Consider the following 18,433-nt stretch of genomic DNA (forward strand, 5'->3'; position numbering starts at 1 on the left):
AACTAGGTTTAGCCACATATACCATCCAGACAGTCGGCACAACACCATACTCTCTCAAAACCGTATCCTTGAAGGGCTTCTGTATGGGAAGGAGGCGGAGTGGGGTGACAAGCCTACATTTGACCTCCTCCAACAAACCGTGGGCTTAATGTACGTGGAATTACATATCTTTTTGAAAACAAGTACTATAATCATTATCAAGTGGTTAACAAAAATTTAATGAGCCACAAACTGTGAACCATGTATTGTAGACATGTGGCTTATATAACCAAGAAGTAAACCCTGTCCTCAAGGGCCATAGACTAGTCCTACCCCACAGCAATATAACACAAACCACATACATAAGTCCAAATTTTCAAAGAAATGGGTACAATTAAATTTACTGACATATTTTATTGAACCCAATATATCTCAAATATTATCATTTCAACATGTAATCAATAGAAAATTATTGGGGCACCTGGCTGGCTCAGTTGGAAGAGCAGGCGACTCTTGATCTCAGGCTCATGAGTTCAAGTCCCACGTGGGGTGTAGAGACGACTTAAACAAATAAACTTTAAACAAAGAATATAAAATTGTAAATGAAATATTCCACTATTTTTTTCATAGCAAATCTTCAAAGTCTGGCATCTATTTCTCTCTTGCAAAACATATTGATTTGGACCAACCCCATTTCCAGTGTTCAAAGGCGATATAGGGCTAGTAGTTACCATGCTGGACGGGGCAGTTGCAGTTCAAAAGGTCACTTTTACAGGTTTCTAAGTTTTTATCTTCAGTATTATCATCTTTGATGCCTTCACGATATGCCACTGAGTCTATGTGATCATTGTCAGTTTTTTGAGCCTTCAAGTTAGCTCCATTTTATTTGCAGTTATGAATCAGTCAGCCATGGATTTATTTTTCCATATTTTGAATTAGTATTTAATTAGACTGCTCTCACAGAGCTGGAATGATTGAGGCAAAAGGTTCAAACATGGTAATGGCTTCTGGTGCACATTTTCAAGTTGATTTCCAAAACACTGAGTGATATTATCCTGCCTCTAGCAGTGTGTACAAGCCAGCTTCACTCAGCACATCCCAATGCTGGCCCTGCAATTCCACATCCTTCCTGACTTCCTTCCAGGTTTCTTGGGCATCAACTTTCCAGAGTTGTTGTTTTTTGTTGTTGTTCTGTTTGTTTTCGTTAATTTGGTTTTTTTGGTTTTGCTTACTTTCCTTGATTTAGGGTATCCATTGGTTTTATTGTTGGTGTTTTGATGTTAGAAAATAAATCCAGTTCTAATTCCACACTCACACTGCTGCTCACAGAACTTCTCCTCACTTGTTGGGCCAATCTCTACCCAGCAAGGAAATACAACTCAGAGCAGAGCGGGATTTTTCTATCATCTCTGTTCTTTATCCTATTCTCACTCCTGGGAGAAGATCTACTAGAATAGGAATGTGCCTGGAAGTTTTGCTACAAGACACAAAAATTAATTAGTGAGAGATATATTTAAATGGTTTATTTGTTTTAGGAATGTAAACAACATGAGAACCCGGGGTAATTGGGTCTGCCCATCTGAATGCAAAAGGTAGCAGTAGTTATGAAGAGCATCCAAAAGAAGGAGAGAAAACAGAAAAGGAGAGGCAATTCTATAGATTCAAAGTAAGTGGATTCAGCCCTAAAAGAAAGGTCAACTGGGGTCAATGCAAAAGAAATATTTATAATATCTTCTAGGTTTTAAGAAATAAGAAAAGCCCAAGTTTGTGTTATTTCTGGTGATAGACTGGGTCTGTTTACCTTTCCTGTCATTGTGGGTCAAAACATTAGGACCATTTGTATTTTCGGCTAATTAAATAATACAAATATGTTCCATTGGTATTTTATTTGTGTTTCTAAGAGAACAAAGATTAAATATTCTCCACAACTTTGTTTCTGGCTTGAGTACACATATTCTTTTTTTCCTTTTTCTTTGGAAATAATCTTAAAAAAAGAGTTGCAAAAGGAACGCAGGGAATTCCTATATATAGTTGACCCAGCTTCCCTGATGCTTACACTTCACATAATCATTATAAACTTATGTAAACTAAGGATTTAACATCAATATAATATTATCAACTGAACTATTTGGATTTCAATGTTCTTCCCCTAATGTCCATTCTCTACTCCAGGATTCTACATCATGTGCAATGATGGGGGTCTCCTGGGTCTTCTATCGTCTATAACAGTTTCTGTCCTTTCATGACCTCAATACTTCCAAAAAGCATTCTGGTCAGGCACTTAGCAGAATGTCCTTCAATTTGTGTTCTCTGAGGCTTTCTCCTAATTACGCTGGTAACAGTGGAGTAATGGGTTTGGGGGGAAGAATACAGACAGAGTGAATGCCTTTCTGAATGCATCATATCAGAGGGTGCCCAAAACCAACACAACCTACTACCGGTGGTCTTGGTTGTATTACCATTATTATTATTTATTTTATCCATTATTTTTCTCCATTTTTCTCAAAAATCATAAAACAAAGAAGAGTGACATTTGAATACAAGTTATGACTTTTAGAAAGTTACATTCTAAATACTGTTTCCTTCAAACTAGTCACCATAAGAGACTTCCTTTTCCAATAAAGCTAGCACCATTTGTTTTTCCATTTGTATATATTTTTTAAATTTTTAAAATAATTTTGCAGCAATAAGGAAAAAAAAAAAGTTTTTTCCAGAACTATTCTGACAGAATGCTCCATTACCCCTGCACCCAAATAAGGATATTCTCCTACATAACCACAATACAATCATCAAATAGAAGCTAAACTTGTTATGTGTTGCTACCACCTACCCTACAGACTCCAATCAAGTAGCCTAATATCCCAATAAAGCCCTTTCTAGAAAAAGGATCCATCCAGATAAACAGTGCAGTTAGCTGCCATGTTTCTTTGAGCACCTTCACTTCAGAATAATCTCTCAGTCTTCCCTTGACTTCTAAATCCTTGACATTTGAAAATTAAAGACCAGTTAATTTATGGAATGTCTTTAGGTTTATCAGAAGCTTCCTTGTTATTAGATTCAGGGTAAGAACAACATGGAAGTGATCCTGGTTTCTTCTAGTTGCACCTTAACATGTGGTACATGATGCTGCTAGGTTTGATTCGGTGATGTTGATTTTGATCTCTTGATTCAGATTTTATCTGCCAGGTTTCTCCACTGTAAAGTTTCTATTTTTCCTCTGTAAGTATAAAGTATGTGTGGGGAGGTACTTTGAGTCTGTGAATATCTAATTGCTCATCAGGCTTCTAGCCATTAGTTTTAGCATCCATTGACATCCTTGGTATTCAATTATCGCTATGATAGTTGCCAAGTGGTGATTTTCTAATGCCATTATATTTTTCTCTACTTCTTAATTGGCATTCTGCTGTAAAAAAAAAAAAGGCTTTTTCTTTTCCCATTTATTATTCTCTAATTTACTTATATCCATATGTAGAGACTTTGAGATTTTTATTTATCCAATTGGTTATAATCTAGCGCAATCATTTTTTATTTTATTTTGTTGTTCAATTTCTCCCAGATTTGACAAGTGATTATGCCCTTTAAGTTGGTTCCCATTGTTTGTTAATATGCCTCTATGATTCTTAAACACTACCTTATGGAACAACAAAATATTCCAGGATCATACTTTCCTGGCCTGAACCCTGAAATCAGTCATTTTTTCAGAAAGTTCTGGTTCCTCAGAGTGGAGAAAGGAATTTACAAGTCATGATCTGGGTTCTAGGTGTGTTCACTGCTGATGTGTTGCTATCTCTAGGCCCTCTCAGTGGATGGAGCCTTACACATACACTCATGTCTGTATTTATTTCCATCACTAGTTGTATACATTGAAAACCATGAGTCTACACTAATACCACCCATTAATATCTGATCTTCTGGGTCTTCATTTTCTTCCTTTCCAAATTTGTAACTCTTCTCTCTGACAGTGAGCAATGGACTCACTAGCCTCATTATTCCTCAACATATTCACTTACTGGACCAATCTCCTTTAAATGTGGTCAATCTCCCATCACTGCCACCACTGCCAGCTCACACAGCCACCCACCTTACTGGCTCTTGGCTGCCACCCTGCTTGGATGACATAGTCCTGGCACTGGGCTGCCACCTCTATCACCCTCCTTACACAGTACACTCCTCGCCACACTCAGGCTCTGACACTCATGCGGGGGTGCCACACCCCAATGCTCCAAGACATGGATGTCTGCCTTGTTCAGCTCTACCCAATGGCTTTTCTCAGGAACTATTCAGGAAGAAGAGAAGAAATGGAGATAAGATGGACAGAAAGGAAGAATGATTTGAAGTAGTTTGGACTCTTGCTAAAGAGTACTTGAGTTGTATTTCTTAAGGGTCTCATTACTTCATAATCATATGAAGCCATGATACTCTTTAGAAAATCTGCTATAAATTATCAACCATTTGTTGCAATCATCAAATCTAACTTCATAGGATAGAGATCACTAAAGATAATCAAAAGATTATTATACCATCTCTGCCATACTCATTAGGATGACTACTATTTAAAAAGTATATAAAGGGGATCCCTGGGTGGCGCAGTGGTTTAGCGCCTGCCTTTGGCCCAGGGCGCGATCCTGGAGACCCAGGATCGAATCCCACGTCGGGCTCCCGGTGCATGGAGCCTGCTTCTCCCTCTGCCTGTGTCTCTGCCTCTCTCTCTCTCTCTCTCTCTGTGACTATCATAAATTTTTTTGAAAAGTATATAAAAATAAATAAAAAAATAAAAAATATAGAAAACAAGAGTTGATGAGGACATAGAGAACTTGGAACCCTTGTGCACTGCTGGTAGGAATATAAAATGGCTAAGCATCACAGAAAACAGTACACAGGTTCCTCAACAAATTAAAAATAGAATTACCAAATGATCCAGAAATTCCATTCCAGACATATACCCAAAAAGAGTGACAGCAGAGACTCAAAGATATTTGTAAACTTGTGTTCATAGCACCATTAATCAAAATCGTCAAAAGGTACATGTAACCAATGTCCACCAATGGATAAATGGATAAACAAAATGTGATATATACATAAAATGGAATATTCTTCTGCCATAAAAAGGAAGGAAATTCTGACATATACTTTAACATAAGTGAAACCTGAGGAATATTATGCTAAGTAAAATAAGCCAGTCACAGAAAGACAAATACCATATGATTCTATTTCTGTGAAATACCTAGAGTAATAAAAGGCAGAGACAAAAAGCAGATTAAAAGTTAACAGATATTAAGGGCAGGGAGGATGGGGAGCTATTGTCCAATTCTAGAGTTTCACTTTTGCAAGATGGAAAAAGTTCTGGAGATGGATGGTCCTGATAGTCTCAAAACAATGTGAATGTACTTAGTGCCACTGAACTATATGCTTAAAAATGGTTACGATGATAAATTTTACGTCATTTATTGTCTCAGTTCTGGTTGCTATAATAGAATCCCATGGACTAAATAGCTTATAAACAACATAAATTTATTTTCACAATTCTGGAGAGTGAGAATTCCAAAATCAAGGCAGATTAGGTCTTTGGTGTCCTCTCTTGGAGGGAGGGGCGAGGGAACTCTCTGGGGTCTCTCAGGGCACTGATCTCAATCGTGAGAACTCCACTTGCATGACCTAATCACCTCCCAAAGACCCCACCTCTAAATAGCATCTCACTGAGGACTAGGTTTGAACATATGAACTTGGAGGGTGGGAGAGGGCACAAATAGTCAGATTTAGTCATGTATATTTTACCACAATAAAAATACTTTTAAATATCATACAAGCATTGAATATTACTTCAGATAAGATGTTTTAGAAATGTTCCACGCATGCAAACAGTGATGGAGCAAGTGTATATGTCCTGCATAATGACTATCCTGATAGAACAATCTCCGTATTTCCATATTACCTCATAGAAGCACTTAAATAGTTACAGTGATCCTAATAGTTGGCTATCTTTAAATTCAAGAATAGATAATCTTGGAGCAAGTATTCTGTTTTGGTCTTGGATAAGTTAACATGAATTCAATTTATCCTTTAAAAAAACATGTATTTTCAGGATAATTTCAGCTAAACACACCTGAAATGTCATAAAACTTTCTCAGCCACACATATAGTAAAAGAAATGTCAAAAGAAACAACAGATGATGATGCGAATAAATTCTCCCAAGTCCATAAATTATATATTGGAGTCAATTTGAATAATGCAATCAATCCACATGAAGGTTTTAGGCAACCTGATTAATTCAACAAACTTTCATTGAATGCTATTTATGCCAAATACAGTGTTGAGTAATGAGGCTATAGAGATGAGCATGACCTAATTTCTATCCTCTTGGATTTTAAATATTCTAGGTGGGAGAATATAGAAGGTAAGAGCAGAACTGGCATCTACTCAAAACCTGAATATATTATTTTATGTAATCCTTGCAACCTCCCTATGAGTTAGATATTATTATTCCCATTTTTCAGGTGAGCAAATTGAGGCTGAGAGACATTAAATAAATCACTCAAGGGTAACTAATTGTGAAAAATAGAGATCTAATTTCTGTGTCAATCCATCTGATTCCAAAATCCATGCTCTGTCTCCAGCTTTACCAAGATATGTTCTATTATACCAAGCTAGATAACACAATGTAAACATAGAAATAAATACTTCTAGCCCACTGCAGCACAGGTGATACTAAAAATACTTAGCTCCTTAGGTTAGACTAAAAACCACTACTACAAAGTGATTAATTATAAGTGGAATTTGAGACTAGATAGGAATTTTGTAAGTGACAAGGAAGAAAGAATATCTGATGATAATGAGAAGCCAAAAATATTTTCCTTTTTCCTTAGTATCAGGATTTTGCCTCTGGTAGAAATAATCCTCCTTATTCTCTCTCCTATCCATCTATTTCTCTCCTTGAAAAACTGGATAAAAATTCAGCAGTGCAGTGAAAACACTAATTCGAAAAGATCTATGTGAACCTTTGCTCATAGCAGCATTATTTACAACAGCCAAGTATGGAAACAATCCAAATGTCCATCAATAAATTATTAAAGCAGGTGTGGTGTATAAGTATGATGGAATATTACACACACATAAGAGAGAATGAGATCTTGCAACAACACGGGTGAACCTAGAGGTGTTATGCTAAGTGAAAAAAGCCAGAGAGAGACAAATACCATATGATCTCACTTATATGTGGAATCTAAAAAATAAAACAAACAAAACAGAAATGGACTCAGATACAGAGAACTCACTGGTGGTGGCTAGACGGCGGGGTCAGGTGGGGGGGGGGGATTGGGAATTGACAAAACAGGTGGAAAGGATTAGGAAGCACAAACTTCCAGTTATACAATAAAGAAGTCACAGGGATGAGAAGTACAGCATAGGGAAAACAGTCAATAACACTGCAAGAACTTTGTGTGATGAGCATTACACAGCGTATATAACTGTTGAATCCCTATGCTGTATACATCAAACTAGTAGAACGCTGTGGTCAACCATACTTCAATAATAAAAATATTTTAATTAAAACATTAAAAAAATAAATAAAAGTAATTGTTTGGGGATCCAAAGAAAACCTCACCAGTGCACAATTCTAAGTAAGACACCTTTTCTCACTCACGCACCCTTCCAATTCACTCTGGTCTATAGCTCACCCACAAGAAAGTGCTCCATTTTGTGCTATTTATACATGTTCTCAGACCTTTGCAGAGTGAGAATGCTGGTTTCACTGTTCCCCTTCTATAAACAGATGCTTACGGAAAGCTACGTGCCTTTGAATATGGGGTTGGGGCAGTTTGTAATACTTACACTTGGCATCTGTGCAGGGGTATACCAACTTTTATCTCTTTTGCATCCCCGCATCGCGTCAATAATCATTTTCAACCCATGAGGGATGCTCAGGAGATATTACTAATTGATTTTAAGTTTTCTCAAAGAACATTCATTATCATTATCATTATGCCCACACTGGAAAAGTGTCAGATGTCAATGTCTACTTGGTAGAAAGAAATGGACTCGTGAATGTTAATACCTCTGCGAAATATTTTTCTATAGATAGCAATTTTCTAGGAAAATGCTCTTTTGATATAATGACTGCATACAGACTCATTCGTCCTCTGGGGAAGGAAGAGCACCCCTACATAGCATAGCGCACCTCCCAGACTTGCTTAGTGATGGGGCTAATATAGATGCCCAAAGCTACATCCCCTACCCAGAGCTGACATTCTTTTTATCCGTCATACCTCAAGCATCAGAACACTAATTCATGTACAGGATAAGACAACTGCCAAATTATTAGACTACAGAGAGAAGCTCCTCAGACACCTGTCATGTTGATGAAAGCAGCACCGTCCTCTGACCTTTGCTGGTTCAAGGTCGATAATGAGACAAGTCAGGCAGGAAGAGCAGCGGATGCCGACTCCATTAACGTGCACTGTGTGCACACTCAGGAGCGCTGCATCTCCTGTCAATTAGTGCAGGGAAGCTGGGGACTGCTGATTACCCGAGACGTGGCGGAGTGAGCCGCAGTTACCTTTACTTCTGTAACCTGCTGCATTTTAATTAGCCCCAGTCCCCTGGCTATTTCTTCAATGCTTCATTATTGCCATCTTCAAGAAACTCAAGTAAGGCTTTGTACATCTCACATCACTAATTGGAAGAAATGTGGAACATTCTAGTAATGGAATTGGATGACACTGGACTCTGGGCAAAGGCTTTGCGGGGCTTCTCAGAACAATGTAGTCGTGACTTGCTCAGAGCTGCGTGGAGCAGGACCAGTCAGAGAACCACAGGGAGAGAAGAATGGTTTTCTGGTGGAGAAGCCATGGGGATGCAGCCAGGAAAGAGACCACATAACTGTGTGATGGTGGCTACACAAACCAGCGGCTTCATCCAGGAGTGTGCCTGTACTCACTCTTACAAAGGAAAAAAAAAGCCATAAATAAGCAATCTGAGCAAATAAAGGAATAAAAGGAAGGAATTTAAAAATCTGAAAAGGAAAATGTCTTCATGCTTTTCATGCTAGTCTCTTATAAAGAGAAAATTGTCTGAACCTTTGCAAAACCATTCTACTCAGATATATTTAGGAGAAGAGTTTAAAATGTTAAAAAGGGAGCGGACTCTCGTTCTCATCCACCAACACCGTGGTTCTCAGAGCAATAATTTGCAAACATGGGTGAACCTCACAATCACCAGTAGCACTGGGAAAACACATTGCGGACTCACACCTCCCCTCTTTCAAGTTTCTGACTCAGTTCGTCTGGGGTGGACCAGAGAATTTATATTTCTAGCAAGTTCCCAGGTGTGGCTGCTCCGGCTAGTGGGGGAAGGTCACCATATTTTGAGAACAACTTTCCTGGAAACGGCTATCCAAAGTAGCTGTAGCACCTAAAAGAAATGATCAATCCTTGCCTTGTAAAACACACACAGTTTTATATGTGATCACCTAAGTGAGTTCTTAAGATGTTAGCATGAAATTTTATATGGATGAATATCATTCTTTTATTTAATTGCATAAACCTGAAATACTTGTTTAAGTGAAATTCTTCAGTGCAAGAATTTTTATAAAGAGTTCATTGTAGAATAAAAAAGGCATCTCTTTGGGGCACCTGGGTGGCTCGGTGGTTGACTGTGCCTTTGGTTCAGGGTGTGATTCCAGGGTCCTAGGATCGAGTCCTGCATCAGGCTTTCCACAGGGAGCCTGCTTCCCCTCTGCCTGTCTCTGCCTCTCTCTGTGTGTCTCTCATGAATACATGTTTTTAAAAAGGCATCTCTTTGCATGTGTCTGTAATGTCTTTTTCTTCACCTGAGAAACTTTTTCTTTGTATGTGTTAAAGGGTAATTCCTTATAGACGGAACTGCCTGGAACAATGACCTGGTAAGTACTTGAAGTAGTGGAGGATGTGTGTGTGTGTGGTTATGTTACAGTTTAGTTGAGTGTGCTAGCCATTGATTTATATAAAAGAGTATACAGAGCTAAATATGATACATTATATACAATATCGTTATGACTGGACATTATACATAATATCATGACTATGGAAAGCTCATTTTGGTATATGCAGACTTGAGATACTCATCTGTAAGATGTGGAACTACCTGGGTTCTGGGGCACCTGGGTGGTGTAGTTAGTTAAGCATCTGACTCTTGGTTTTAGCCTAAGTCATGATCTCAGGGTCCTGAGACTGAGCCCCACGTGGGGCTCTACACTCAGCATGGAGCCTGCTTGAGATTTTCTCTCCCTCTCCTTCCACCTCTCCTGTTCTGGTGCACTTGCCTGCTCACTCTCTCTCTATCGAATAAATAAATGAATCCCTTTAAAAAAATCATGGTTCCGGGATCCCTGGGTGGCGCAGCGGTTTAGCGCCTGCCTTTGGCCCAGGGCGCGATCCTGGAGACCCTGGATCGAATCCCACGTCGGGCTCCCGGTGCATGGAGCCTGCTTCTCCCTCTGCCTGTGTCTCTGCCTCTCTCTCTCTCACTGTGTGCCTATCATAAATAAAAATTTAAAAAAAAATCATGGTTCCTTCTTGCTTTAAGACTCATGACATGAAATTTTCTATTTTTCTACTATTTCTCTTTTAATTTTCTATTCTACTTCTATTTTCTAATTTTCTATTTTCTGCTTGAGTCCACATGTTTACTGCCTAGTGTGACATTCAGATTGGAAATGAACTTTTTAAATTCTGAGTTCAGGTTCTCTGGCCAGTTATATTTTTTTCTTCTGGATTAGCACCAGTTAAAAACACCTGTTTGTTTGCTTCTCCTCCATGTTCCTGAAGGCAGAAGTTCAGATGCACTGCACATTCTAAAACACCAACTCTGATGCTCCTAGGACAAGTAATGCATTAAAAAGGTCACATTCTAGGGGTTCCTGTGTGGCTCTGTCAGTTAATCATCTTCCTTTGGCTCAGGTCATGATCTGGGATGGAGCCCCTGGTCAGGCTCCCTGCTCAGCAGGGAGTCTGCTTCACCCTCTCCCTCCCCACTCCTGCTCTATCACTGTCTCTCTTTCAAATAAATAAATAAAGTCTTTTTATGAAAAAAGGTAACATTCTGAACCACAGAAAGATCAAGTCTTTTGAGAAATTCTTCCTATGGCAGAAATTGAAATCCTTAGAAAGAGCACTGAGAGATCATTAGATTTGAATTCAACTGAAAAATCACTTGAAAGTCACTTTCGCTATTCTCTTTATTTGACCTAAATTAGAATATCCAACGCTACTGACTCAGTAGCCTAGTATTCTGAAACTAATGAGTTCTGAATCCCTCGGATACCATTAAATCTGTTGAGAGCTTCCAATCAAGTCTGTAGTTCATACTAATTACATAACAGGTCAAAGCCTGACTCCATGGTGGCATGGCACCTGCAGCGGATATCTTGAATGAGGAGTGGCAAAACAGCACATGTCAAAATATAGTTCTACCAACTTGGCTTCGGCCTAATACTATTTTTAGAAATGTTTATTTGGAGGCAATAAGGTTTTTTTCCAATCACATTTTTCCCTCTTTGGGCCCAACTAGCCTACATGAAACCAGACAGTGGGGAGTAGAAATGTTAGTAAAAATTAAAGTCCTCATTCAAAGTTCTCATAAGAGTTTCAACCTTCTTCTAAAAGCACAGAACCAATAAATATTTAAACTTGCTGACCCAGACAACTTAGTCTGTGTCCTTGTACACATAAGGCATGATGGCTCAAGATTTCAGAAACTGAAAGCCTAACCATGAATCTTTCTTCTCCTTTCAGCCTCCAGCATTTCAGAATTTGAGTGGATTATCCCTTTCTTAGAGCATTCGTGGAGCCCCTCCTTTTCTCTCTCATCACCTTAGATAATAAAGTTAAAACAGACTTTCTCCCACATGGTGGCACACCTCAGATCAAAAATCACCAAGTTTCCATGTAGAAAACTCCTTTTCTTCACCCAAACCGCCAAAGGGGCCAATGTCACCTGGCACTTTCAGGTGACAAAACATGTGCAGGTCAGGAAGGTGGGGAAGAAGAAAAGCTCAAGCCTTTTCTGACATTGACCTTCTAGTTACATAGGGAACCTACAGAGAGCTTGCAGGTCTACCACCAAAAGTATTCTCATTTGTAGAGGAGTAAACTGAGGCCCTGAGGATGGTAGTAACTAATGTGAGAGCAGAGCCAGCCCCACACAATGTTATAAATCACTTCCTATTGGGCCACTCTGCAGCTTCTCTGGGATCCATGCGAGTTGCATTAAACAGAATTCCACTTTATCTGTGCTCTCTGTATAAAGTATAAAGATGATCACAAATTGGTTGCTCAAAGTTGTATTAACTCCTGTATATTTTCAGCTTCGATACAGAAAAATAAAGACGTAAATTTTAAGAGTGAAAAAATTATCGCATGCTAGAGTCACACATACTTGATTCTACAAATGAGTCTACTGACTTTTCACATCGTGTATACCCAAAATCTTGCAGCTCAAGTTTTCATTTCCACCAAGTATTCTGGTAGTTTCTGAGACAAACCCAAGTTTATGGTTTCCTTCAGGCTGTCAGGGTAGAGCCTATATCCTCCTTATACAGACCTAAGGGAGACAGTTCCAGCCTTCAGGGATCAAATCACTGAGACTACATGCCCACACACGAGCAAGAATGTAAGGAGTTTATAAATGAAAAAGGTGTCGTTATTTTTTAACCACCTACTGTGTGAAGCATCACATTCCTCCAGGAATAGAATTGTAAAGGAAGAAAAAAGAGAAAAAAGGAAGGCGTGTGTGAGTGTGTGTGTGTGTGTGTGTGTGTGTGTGTGTGTGTGTGATCAGACTGCCCTCTGGTGGACATAATTTATTTCTTTATTCTTCGAACGTATAACAAAGGAGAAAGAAAGGCCCTGAGAAAAAAACACAGGGAAAGGAGGAATTAGAACATGAACAAGAAGAAAAAAGGAGGGAAAGGAAAGAATATAGACAAGAAAGTCAAAAGAAAAAAAGCAGACTAAATATACTGGAGAGTAGAGGTCAGGGACGTCAAAAAGGATACTTAGGTTAAGGAAAGGAAGAAACAGGATTATGAGCAAAAACAAAGACCAAACAATGACTGGTGTCACCTCACCATTTGATTAATCCCAGAATTTATAGAGAAAATTAAAAATTGTAAATTCTAAATAGATATGGCACATTTTTTCAATATATCTGCTTTGTTCCTTTAAGCTGTTTTCATAGCAGCTCTTAGACATGAAAATTAAAGAAACATTTTGTGTAAGTTAACTTTCTTAACTTTTTTTTTAAGTTACAAGTGGAAAATTGCTTTTCCTTGCACGTTTATAAGTGGAACATAAATCCTGATAGAACATACAATCACAAATACACAGTGCTGGGTCCTCTACACATCTACCACAAACTGGAGAGGAAAGTGACTATTATTTTTGTTTTGTTGACAGAATGATTTGCTCACAGATTTTCTAACTATTTATTTGCTTTGAGGGAAAACAATACAGGTTAAAATACTATAAAATTTAAGATGAATTGGCATTTTAAAATGTGATTATTACACAAAAGACTATATAGTAGGAGTGGAAGTCTTATTGACAACTGCAAAGTCCCTCATGCATTCTATAGTCAAATCTTGGCATGTGTATTATTAATGCCAGGTATGACAAAAGAGAAATTTGGAGAAAAACTAGATCCACCATCCTCATGCTACCAACCTTACATTCTCCCAAAATACCACCAAACACAGCCATGGTATCTCTGTCCCAGGGTAGGCATGAGACCTTCACTGTCCATCCCTGTGCAAGGGATTCACAGGTGCAGGAGTGCAGCTCAAGTTCCCATTCCTTAACTTTTTACCATCAGCTATACCAGTGTAGAGTTCAGTCCCATTCAGGCACTGATTATGACCTGCTCCTTGCTACTGAAACACACACAGTGGTCTCCATTTTATTGAATTAGCAGATTGCTTTCTGCTACAAGACTGGAATCCCCCTTAGCTAGTTAGCCAAAGGGATATTTTGAAAAGGGGCAAAATTAATTAAGTTCATTAGCCTTTAAGACATCTTGGGGCCTGCAACCAAACTAAAGCACAGTCAGCTGTATCTGATTCTGTGCCAGAAATCACAAGTGAAGATGTAACAGAAGGAAAAGAAAAGCAACCATCAAAGGTATTTTTCACCAACAGATCCCTTCCTTCTATCCCAGAAAGGGCAGCCAAAGAGGCTGCACTGAACATCCTTTCCCCCACCCCTCGCCTACAGGTAAAATGGAGAGGTGTCTCCTTCTCACAAATGCACCTTGGCATGGCTGCATCTCCTCGGCTCATTCTTGGCTGAGCTCCTGCTCTTGGGACTAAAGGGAAATTCAAAGGGCATTCATATTCAAGTGGACTGTCATAAAGATTGACCTTTGGTCTACCGTTGGTTCTAATGCTCGGACACTATGTTACTCAGACAAAGCACCCTGTCTAATTTACCATATTCCCATTAGGCAGTCACCTAAAGGTGCTGATAATGAACATGAATTTTACTATCTAAGTTTTCAATTTCTAGGGAGCAGTGTTATCACCTCTTGGTCTGCACAAGTAACCTAATGATATGAATCCCTTTTTATTCCTTCTCTCCTTCTCTCCCTCGATTTATTCACTTCTATATGCCTTTCCATACTGAAAAGGAAAACCTAATTATCTTCACTAAGAACCTTCATTTTGCTCAAGCATGAAAAAATGAGCTTCACACTCTGCTAGCAGCAGCCCCTGATCAAAAAAAAAAAAAAAAAAAAGAAAAAAAGAAAAAAAAAGATCTCTTCCACTTGGAGAGCAGGATATATTACATGCAGGGATCAGACAATAGGCAAGATAAGTTCCACAATAGTAGAACAGAAATTCAAATCACCATTAATGAAAAAAAGTCTCCCAAATTTAGCATGATAAAAGTTTAATATCCAGGGCGAAATCCACTTCCCATACTAAAAAACTTTTAGCTTAGAAGATTATTGTTGGAATAGTTAGCTTTGTCAGGGAGGCAGTGTTGATTACAAATACATTTACACTGGAACGTAAGTCACAGGCTTTAGAACCAACAATAACCAACAACCAACAACCAACAAATTTCACTTGCTTTCTTTTGAGAAATTACAAACTTATCAAGACCAAAAATGAGGAGGTTTTCTTGCTCAATAAGCTAAAGGGGTCAGTTTTACTAAATGTCTACATCAATCCATGATAACAAATTGGACATTAGTAAAAATGTGAATTATTTTAGAGAATAAAGACGATGAATTTAAGCCTTATTTCTGCTTCACAGCAATTCCGGGTGTTCACAAATAGCAATGCCAACTGTTGATATTTATTATTAAGTGTAATGGGTAGGGTACATCTCTGAACATAAGCCAGGTTGATGATGCCAAAATGACCAGCTATATTTCCAACTATTTATATTTACAATATAAAATTCATGTTTTCAGTAATTGGAGAAAACCAAAACTGAGCTTAATTTTTTAAATATATTCCATTTAACATAAGTAGGAAAGTGAAACTTCAATCAACTTAGTTAAAAGTACATTCCTGTAACTAGATTAATTCATAATTCATGTGATTATCTTCATCAGATTAATTTTCTTGAGACTTATAATTATTTTCCTAGTAATTCCTAACTTAGGTCCACAGCTATTGACTCTAAAGTTCCTTAGTCATTCAGAAAACATTTATTGACTACTAGGTGCAAGAAATACATTGTTTTATTTTCTAATTGATATTTTTCAGACCCTGACACTAGAGAAAAGAACGCAGACACATTTCTGATATTGTTTCATAAATGTCTTGGCAATCTGTTCAGTAGTACAATAAATCCTAATAGAACCTGGAAGAACCAGGAAGTCTTCCTGAAAGAGATGACACATGAATGGAATTTTTTTTTTAATTTTTTTTTATTTATTTATGATAGTCACACAGAGAGAGAGAGAGAGAGGCAGAGACACAGGCAGAGGGAGAAGCAGGCTCCATGCACCGGGAGCCCGACGTGGGATTCGATCCCGGGTCTCCAGGATCGCACCCTGGGCCAAAGGCAGGCGCCAAACCGCTGCGCCACCCAGGGATCCCATGAATGGAATTTTTAATAATAGTAATAACAATAATACTATTCTAAATGTTTCCCTTTACTTTTCATTTACTGTTCACAGCTGGGCTGTGATAAATGCATTATCATCATCTCATGTTACAGTTAAGGAGATGGGCAAAAAAAAAAAAAAGGTTAATTTATTGCCTATATCAGTATAGAGAGGAAATAAAAGTTTCCAGATACCAATCTAAACTGGCCTAAATCTATTGTCCATTCTTAACCATCCACCATGAATTCTTTCCAGTTTTAAGCAGAGGGAAAAACAGGTTCAAAGGTCCTGAGGTCTGGAAAAGCACCAAACTTCGGGAGGCCAGGAAGCAGGTTGGTATAGTGAAAGCATGGTGCATAAGATGGCTATCAGTGCCTAAAATCAATCTAAATTTATCAAGAAGAATTGTAGGCACTGTTGGTTATAACCTTGATTCAGATGATTATACTAGTTAGAAAATATTAGTTGTACTAGTTGTCTGAAGCACAATATAGCTCTAAAAGGAAAGAGAGGACTGTAGGGTCAAGCCCAGGCTATTAAATGCTTTGGCCCAGAAGTGATGTCTGTCACTTTCACATTTCATTGTCTAACACAAGTTCCATGATCACATTTAATTTCAAGAGTGCAGCAAATTCGATTCCCCTTGTACTTGGAAGTTAAGCAGGACTGGCTTGGTAATTTTAAGTAATACATACCAGAGTTCTTGGTTTTCACACTATTGAGAGGTAATAATAACATGCAGCAGGTAAAAATAGGACTTGAAGTCAGACATGACCAGGTTGGAATCCCAACAGCATAATTTATCAATTTGTTTCATTCTGATTATGGTACTTAACCCTCAAAATTACATTTTCTTCTTCCTAAATATAGAGGCATTACTCTTTCAAGATTGTTGCAGTGTTTAAATGAGATGATGTATCAAAACCATCAGGTGAGTACTTTTGACGTAGTAGAAGCCCAACAATAAATGCTGGTTTTAAGTTGACCAAGAATCTGCAACTTAGGAGAAGTGAAGAGCAGATTTACAAGAAGGATTATAACATAGTAGGTGATTACAGTGGTTACCTTAATTTATATAACAAACTATTCGATGAGGCAGCAGGAAACTAGAGTTCACATGCCATAAACAAGGGATTCTCTACTTGTTTCTACCTTGTTTTTATTCTCTACCGTATTGCTTCAAATAAATTACCACGATCTTAGTGGCTTCAAACAGTTCTCATGCATTAGCTTATGGTTTTGGAGGTCAGAGGTCCAGGCTGGGTTCAACTAGGTCTTCTGATCAGTTTCTCTCCAGACTGAATCACAGTGTTACTCAAGTTACACTCTCATGTGGAGCTCAGGGTGTTTCCTCCAATCTTGGCCGCTGTTCCATGACACATCGCCCCTGAAGCCAGTTCACAGCATTGGATGTTTGCTTTCTTCCAGGCCAGTGAAAGCACTTCTCTCTGACTTCTTCCTCTGTAATCAATCAGAGAAGAATCGCCTGATTTTCTCATGGCCACTCCAGATAAGCTCCCCTTTGCAATGAAACATCACATCATACTCAGAGGTTCTGCTCATACTCAATGGGAAAAGACGATACAAAGGTGAGGGTCATTGGCAATCATCTTAGAATTCTGCTTACCACATCCTTTCACAATTCTTACATGTCAAGCACAGCAAGGTCTCTAAATACAGTGATTCATGGAGATAGAGCATGGGAGGCATCCATGGTATATAACACACAATCCTTAGTGCCAACTAGTGTAGGATTCCTAGAACAAATAATTTGTTTCTTTCATTTGGAAACCCATTCCTAAGGGAAATCTTCACATATTTGTTCTGAGACAATTTTCCATGTGTCATGCTTTCTGCCCATCTTGCAAACAGAGGCAAATACTACCCTTTATCCTAGACTATCTTTTAAAGGATATTTATGGTACAAACAACCTTGGAATTTAGAGATTGTGTCTCCCTCCAGAGCAAAGGGCATGTTTGCTTACTAGCTTGTGTGATAAAATCTCCTTCCAAAGCAAAGGGCAGACATGCCTCCTGCCCATTATAAAAGATTCAGATTTCCCAAGTCAAGATTCCTCCCCTGGAACACAGCTCGAGTGTGTAAGAGACATCCATCTGGGTCCATCTGCTTCATCCCCATTGGAACATGGAGGCAGAAGGAAACTGACCAAACAGTCTGGTGACTGATTGCTATGAGTAATAAGTAGTCATTTGTCTCTGACCCAGAAGCCTTGTGTCTTCTTCCAGCAGCCATAAAATTATGGCAAGCTAACATAGTAGCTTGGAAGGAGAGTAGAATCTTAGACTTTCCATAGTTCTTGACAGTAATCAATGCTTTGAAAGACAGACTATAAGGAATGGACAGTG

At 38.5% G+C, this 18,433-nt stretch overlaps 1 long non-coding RNA gene across 1 annotated transcript in view; it reads right to left on the reverse strand.

Moving 5' to 3' along the window:
* Positions 1-15,896: 15,896 nt before the first annotated feature.
* LOC140626118 (uncharacterized) overlaps positions 15,897-18,433 on the reverse strand; it is a 98,915-nt gene continuing 96,378 nt past the window's right edge. Inside the window, exon 3 of the long non-coding RNA XR_012025333.1 lies at positions 15,897-17,527. This is a non-coding gene — a long non-coding RNA (uncharacterized lncRNA). The remainder of the gene's footprint in view (positions 17,528-18,433) is intronic.

The sequence above is a fragment of the Canis lupus genome, chromosome 37 (assembly GCF_048164855.1).
Source record: "Canis lupus baileyi chromosome 37, mCanLup2.hap1, whole genome shotgun sequence".
Taxonomy (NCBI): Eukaryota; Metazoa; Chordata; class Mammalia; order Carnivora; family Canidae; genus Canis; species Canis lupus.